At 50.7% G+C, this 7,166-nt stretch overlaps 1 non-coding gene across 1 annotated transcript; it reads left to right on the forward strand.

The window, feature by feature from the left end:
* Positions 1 to 2,143: 2,143 nt before the first annotated feature.
* LOC122425919 lies at positions 2,144 to 2,266 on the forward strand. The gene has a single exon (XR_006265068.1). It is a non-coding gene; the product is annotated as a small nucleolar RNA SNORA26 (small nucleolar RNA).
* Positions 2,267 to 7,166: the final 4,900 nt, after the last annotated feature.

Below are 7,166 nucleotides of genomic sequence, written 5' to 3' on the forward strand. Positions count from 1 at the left end.
AAATGGTATTGATGAACCTATTTGCAAGGAAAGAATGGAGACACAGATATAGAGAACAGGCTTGTGGGTGCAGTGGGGGGAGGAGAGAGTAGGATGAATGGAGAAAGTAGCATTGACATGTATACACCACCATGTGTCAAATAGACAGCTGGTGAGAAGCTGCTATATAACACAGGGAGCCCAGCCTGACGCTCTGTGATGACCTAGAGGGGTGGGGTGGGGGAGGGGAGGGAGGCTCAAGAGTTGGGGGATATATGTATAATCATGGCTGATTCATGCTGTTGTATGGCAGAAACCAACACAACATTGTAAAGCAATTTCCCTGCAATTAAAAATTAAATAAAAAATGAGATGAGGGAAGAGATAAAGAAAGGTGGGTCTCTCTCCATTTAAAGACAGTCTCGGAAGTCTCACATAACACTTCCACTCATATCTCATTAGCTAACCTGATATTTTTAGTCAACCTAAATAAAAGGGAGGCTGGGGCTTCCCTGATGGCTTGGTGGTAAGGAACCCGCCTGCTAATACAGGAGACACAGGTTCTATCCCTGATCTGGGAGGATTCCTCATGCCATGGAGCAACTAAGCTCATGCATCACAACTACTGAGCCTGTGCTCTTGAGCCCAGGAACCGCAACTACTGATCCCACACGCCACGACTACTGAAGCCCGTGTGCCTAGAGTCAATGCTCTAAAACAAGAGAAGCCGCTGCAATGAGAAGCCCGTGCACCACAACTAGAGAGAGGCCCCCACTTGTTGCAACTAGAGAAAAAACTATGCAGCAAGATCCAGCACAGCCAAAAATAAAGAAAGAAATGAAATTATATATAGGCCTGGTGTGCTGCAGCCCATGGGGTCACAAAGAGTCGACGCAACTCAGCAACTGAACAACAACAACAGCATATTTTAAAGAGAGTACCGGGGCGGTGGATATGACCCTCAGGACAGTGTGCGGGCAGTGTGAGAGGTTATGTCTCTTGTCCAGGTTCACAGAGCCTGTGGGCAGAAGAGCTGAGATCTAAATCTGGATGAGTCTGGCTCCAACGCCCATGGGGTCGCAAAGAATCAGACTTGACTTAGCAACTGAACAATGTATTTTAAAAAGGGAGGTTGGAGGAAATCATCTTCCAGTGGGGAAGAGAAGGAAGGATGACCTATGACAACTGGTGGTTTCCATGTCAGGAGCTAGTCAGCCACTGAGAGGGGTTAATCAGAATTTCAGTTCTGAGATTTATACACTGACCTAGCCTCATGGGAATCTTACTTTGATATCTTCAGATTCTTAAACATGATTTTTAATGTCGTTTAGAATAGATGCAGATGAGAGTTGCATAAGTCATAATGAGTTTGAACTTTAAAAATACATTTGTACTCAACAGTATGCTACAAAGTTCCTATTTTCTTTTTAACCTTTTAAAAAAGTATAGCATATGTACAGAAAAGTGCACAAATCATGGAGTACAGCTACATAAATTATCACAAAATAAAGACACCTAGGTAAGGAAAAAAAAACCCTTCCTTTTCTCCATTTTTATTTGCAACTCTGTCTTTGCCCCATCTTCTCTTCTGCTCTCCTCACTTCCCAGGCCTCCCAGATACCCTGGGCGTGGGGGCAGGTAATCTTTTGAGGTTGTTGTGCTTCCCAGGTGGCGCGAGTGGTAAAGAACCCACCTACCCAAGCAGGAGACTAAGAGACCTGGGTTCGATCCCTGAGTCAGGAAGATCCCCTGGAGAAGGAAATGGCAACCCACTCCAGTATTCTTGCCTGGAGAATCCCATGGAGAGAGAGGCCTGGTGCGAGCTACAGTCCATAGCATCGTAAACAGCCAGACACGACTGAAGCGGCTTAGCATGCACGCATGCATGTGCCTTCTGGACAGCGTGACCTTTGGAGCCAGAGTTACCCAGGTCAGGGTCTCAGCGCTTCTGCCCGCAGGCTCTGTGAACCTGGACAAAAGACATAACCGCTCTCACCCCTGCCCACGAACTGTTCCAAGGGTCAAATCCACTGGTCCCCGTCCTCCCCACAGGACCTGTGCATGCTGGCACTCCACATACAGTGTCCCCTGCGACAAGCCACTGCACTTTCATTTTTGTGCTTTTGGCTGGACCTTTTAAAAAGCCTGTGAGACGCCCTTTCCAGTGCCCTTTTAAGGCTGACGCGGTGCCTTAAGAGGCTAACACAGGAGGGTAAAGGAAGTCTCCATAAAACCCAGAGAAGAGATTTTTAGAACTCCTCTCTGGATCCTGTCTGGAGTCACAACTGAACTGGAAGATTTTAAGTCTTAGCACTTACTAGTATGTGTATAGTTAATACCAAAGTCATTAAATTTAAACTTGAAAAAAAAAAAAAGCCTGTGAGGCAACCCTCATTGTTTCTGTTTCACAGATTGACACCACAGTGCCCACTGAGGCAACACGACTTGCACAGTGTCACAGTGTCAGCACCACAGGGAGGGGTGGACCCTGGGCTCTGGGGCTGGGCCAGCCACGACCTGGAGCCGCAGCCTTCCTGACCCGGGTGCGGAGGCTGGGGCGGGAGTTGGGACCGGCCCACAGCCCTGTGGCCATCCTGGTGCTTCGGTGGCCCAGGGGTGCCTGGTTCTTTAAGAGACCCACCGTCAGCCTCACCAGAAGGTTTCTGAAACAGACGCACAGATACCAACCTTATAACAATGGCTAATAAAAACAGCTCCCTCAGCAGGACTGCATTCCAGTGGTGCCTAATAATAGCTGCAGACATGAGTGAGGAATTCATTGGCTGTGTAGAGTGTGAGACCTGCCAGGATCAGATGGAACGTGGAGCAGTCAGGGCCAAGGCAGGGTGTGCAGCCAGCGCTGGGGCGGGGCTGGAAACTGGGCACCTGGCCGGATGAGGAGGGCAGTGGGCTAAAGGTGGGCCCCATCCTGGCCGAGTCAGCAAAGCTGCGTGGCTCAGGCCATCATCAGACAAACACCATTGGACGGTGACCCCCATCCAGGTGCCTGGGGATACCTGGGCAGGTGTTCGGAAACTCAAGGGAGTTTCAGAAAACAAGTCACTCCTTCCAAGCTGCTCAGACATTTATTTAGAAGTCGGGTCAGTCCTCATATTATAGACATGAGACTGACAAGCAAGTAACCCAGGAGCAGTGGCCTTGCGCCATCCAGAGGGATTGCAGAGGACCAGGACGAGACCCTGCCTTGAGAAGCAGTTGGGTCAAGCCCCATGCTTCCTCCGTGGAATCAGTCCTCTCACCATCTGCCCTCCTTACCTGGATCTGTTCTGTCCCTGATTTTCTCTTCTCCATGAAGCTCTGGGAAACAAGACTATCGAGTGCTCAGAGTGGAGGTGTTTGTCCTCAGTGCTCCCTGGTGTTAATTCATTTCACCTGCACAGTCTTACAAGGTAGGAACTACGATCACGTCCATACACACAAGGACACTGAGGCACAAAAGGTGAAGCAACCTGTCCAAGATGACACAGTGAGTTAAGAGGTGAGCGTGGGACCTGACCCCAGGCCGTCTGGTTCTAGAGCCCACCCTTCTACTTCAGCTGCAGTCTAACTCACACTGCAGGGTTCAGGCTCCCTAGGCTCCGGCACCGTCTTCCAAGCCAACCCCAGGGCCCAGGGCAGCGCTGTCAATTAAAGGTCTGGTATGCGGCTCGCTGCCTCCCCTCCAACTTGTCTTCTGCCACCTTGCTGGAAGATGCGAATCCCCACTCAGAAGGTATAGACTCTGGCCCGCCTCACAGCCCACGCCCCTCTAGGCTCACACACTTCTCCCCTCTCTGTCCAGCAGTCCCCAGAAGAAGTCCCCTTCTTCTACAAGGCAGAAGAGAGGGCTGGCTGAGAGTTTGGGCCCGAGTTATCCCACTGGGGTTCTACTGCCAACCCAGCCAGTTACCAGTTTGGTCCCCTCAGATAAGTTTCTTGACCTCTCTGAGCCTGTTGCTTTATTTATGAAATAACAAAGAAAACACCTTCCAGAATTATGGTGAGGAGTGACAGTAGGCATACCAATTCTTTGAAAGGGAGCTGGCTGCACAGGAAGTATTCAGGAAATCTTAGCACTTACTGTGACCGCATCTTGTCACGCAGACTCTGAAACCATAAAATCAGAAATTCCACTTTCTAACCACAACTTTCTGCTTTTTATTCTTAAAGATCTCCTGTCCTCCATAGGCTACTCTACTGTGTTGGTGTCCAAAGGGCCGGAGTCCCCATTCCCAGTTGTATCGGCCACCTCCTGATTTTTTTCCTACTTGGTTCAGGTCCTATGATCAATCACTTTACTGCCATCTTATAATTACCCACGATCTCCTCATACTTGATCTGTATCTGTTAGTATTAGGTTCAGTGACATATAATAGAAAACTCACAATAGCAGTTCTTAAGATCACTAGTTTATTTCTCTCTCACGTAAGAGGAATCCCGTCTGGGAGGTGGGACGGTGGCTCTAACTGGATCAAGGACCCATGCTCTTCTCTTGCTGTTTGCACATTGTCTCATGGCCCAAGACGGCTGTTTGAGTGCCAGCCGTGGTGTCAGCATTCCAGACAGCATAACAGAGGAAGGAAGGGGAGAGGAAAACAAAGAGCCTCAGCAATCTACCTTTCTGCTCTGGAACCTTCCCATCCAACACCTTCCTCTTATCTCTCATCGTCCTGCAGCCAGTCACAGAGGTCCACCTAGTTGCTGCTTAATTCCTGTTCCAAATAAAAGGAAGGAGGAGGAGGATGGTCCTACCACTGTACATGCTTGGCCAATGCACAGCCAGTGATGACTTCGTCATTCACTTCTGCTTCCAGGCTGTCCCTATGGCTGGAGAAGACAACAGTCATGCTGACAGAGGTCCCCACTCCTGGACAAGGCCATGTCCCTCTCTTTTGCACGCTTTCCCGAAACACTTTTCCCACTCCTGTTCCTGGCAGAAGGTCTGGCCTCTCCTCCCACTTCTCAGCTGTCCCTCTTGTCCCTCTGAAGCTGCTCCAGCTGCACCAGTGGGTGCCCAGGCCAGAGCACCCCCTCTCTCTCCTACAATCTCACAGTAGCGCTCAGCCCAGAGCTTAGAACAAACCAGTAGAAACAAAGGAGGGAGCGAATGCGCTTACAGCGAATGGCTTGAGCCCTTAGCTGCTCCCACGACACTCCAGGATCTCCAGGGCTCCGTGCAGAGCAGGCCCGGAGCAGGCTGACTGGGACCATCTCAGGGACGGGTTTCCCCCAGCACCCCCACCCCGTCAGTTCCTCCTCTGAGCCGCTGATGAGCCACGGAATAGCGGGAGTCCCCCCTGCGGGAAGCTCAGAATCTGGCTCCACAGCCCCCTCTGCCAGGACACTTTCCGGCAGCCCCCGGGCTCAGTCCCCACTAGCAGGTGGCACTGGGGATTCGACTCTCAGCAGAGAGAAAGCACCTCGAGAGAGAAAGCCAGTATTCCCCCGTGGAAAACGGCTCCCTTGCATTCTTGGCTGCTGGTGAGGGACCATCTGGGTGGGGACGTCCCCGGGTTCAGGGACCAAGTGAGATCGCCACCCTACCCTTTGGTAAACAGAGGGGAGCACTGACCCTTGAAGCCCTCCAGCCCTCCTGCTCAGAGCCTCGGATCCCGAGGTGCTGGGCACCCAGGCCTGGGGTGCGGCTCTGAGGGTTCATGCTGTTCCCAGGGCCCTGCATGACCTACCCACCTCTGTTCCCTTTGGGGCTCATGAACTCTTCGGTCAGGCAAACGCTTAGCAGCTAAGGGTTCCTACTCAAGTGTGAGAAGTCTGACTTAGAGGTTGCTATAAAAAGGAACGAAAATAACAGATGTGCCTCTTGGTCTGTCTTTATGTTCCTTGTTTCATTTATCACACACATCTTGCAATAGCTACTCATTTTCACATTCGCCTCCGTCACTTCCTCCCTCCAACGTGAACTACTTAAAATAACAACTGCCACTGAGGGTCAGTCTCAGAGCAGCGCAGAGCAGGCAGCTGCTCCAGGAGAAGCCTCAGGTGACCTTTGCCCCCAAGGTCCTCACCGCCTCTCTGGCCTGTCAACAGGCAGAGGCAGCGCTGAGTAAGGAGGCCTGGGGACTCCCCTCCCACTGCAGAGGCTGGGATGACATTGGAAACTTTCCTGAGGACAGGGTTAGCTAGGAGTGCAAGAGAGAGCAGAACACAGACCATCTGGCATGGAAGGAACACCTGATCAGAGATAGGACCTGTTCCTGTCCGGTATATTCTAACAGCATGCTGTGTGGCCATGGGCAAATTACTTCCCCTCTCTGGGTCTCAGACTCTCCCTCTGTAAAATAAGTCTTTTGTGCTGGGTCCATCCCTGGAGCCTCTCCAACACTCAGCTGTTGTCATTGTTCAGTTGCTAAGTCATGTCTGACTCTTTGCGACCCCAAGGACTGCAGCACGCCAGGCTTCCCTCTCCTTCACTATCTCCTGGAGTTTGCTCAAACTCATGTTCACTGAGTAGGTGATGCCATCCAACCATCTCATGCTGCCCCCTTCTCCTCCTGCCCTCAGTCTTTCCCAGCATCTGGGTCTTTTCCAATGAGTCGGCTTTTCATATCATGTGGCCAAAGTATTGGAGCTTCATCTTCAGCATCAGTCCTTTTTAACGAATATTCAGGGTTGATTTCCTTTAGCATAGACTGGTTTGATCTTGCAGTCCCCTAAATCTCTTCTTCATCCCTTACCAACTAGGCTTGCCAATGCCTTAGCCATCTGCCTGCTCATGTCATGCCTGCTCTAGTGTAGTAGACTCTGGATTGTTCTTCCAGACCCCCCGTCAGCCCCTACAGTCTGCTCTCCTTACGGCCACCAGACTTTTCTCAGTGCTGATCTCATGTGCTGTTTAAAATCCATCACTCTCCATTGCATTCCACTCTTGAGCCAGGCATATGACGACTGGTCACTGTATTACTCTATCTTTCTTTCCATGGCTTTCAACTTCATTCCCAAAAAGTTGTTGCGCACCTGCCATGTGCCAAGCACTGTTCTAGGAGCTCAGGACATAGGGCATGCTAAGTCACTCAGTCATGTCTGACTCTTTGTGACCCTTTGGACTGTAGTCCACCAGGTTCCTCTGTCCATGGGACTTTTCAGGCAAGAACACTGGAGTGGGTTGCCATATGTCATAAACTTGTAATGCTTGGTTAAATTGTCACCTCCACTCACTTCACTCTTCA

Source organism: Cervus canadensis, chromosome 23 (assembly GCF_019320065.1).
Source record: "Cervus canadensis isolate Bull #8, Minnesota chromosome 23, ASM1932006v1, whole genome shotgun sequence".
Lineage (NCBI taxonomy): Eukaryota > Metazoa > Chordata > Mammalia > Artiodactyla > Cervidae > Cervus > Cervus canadensis.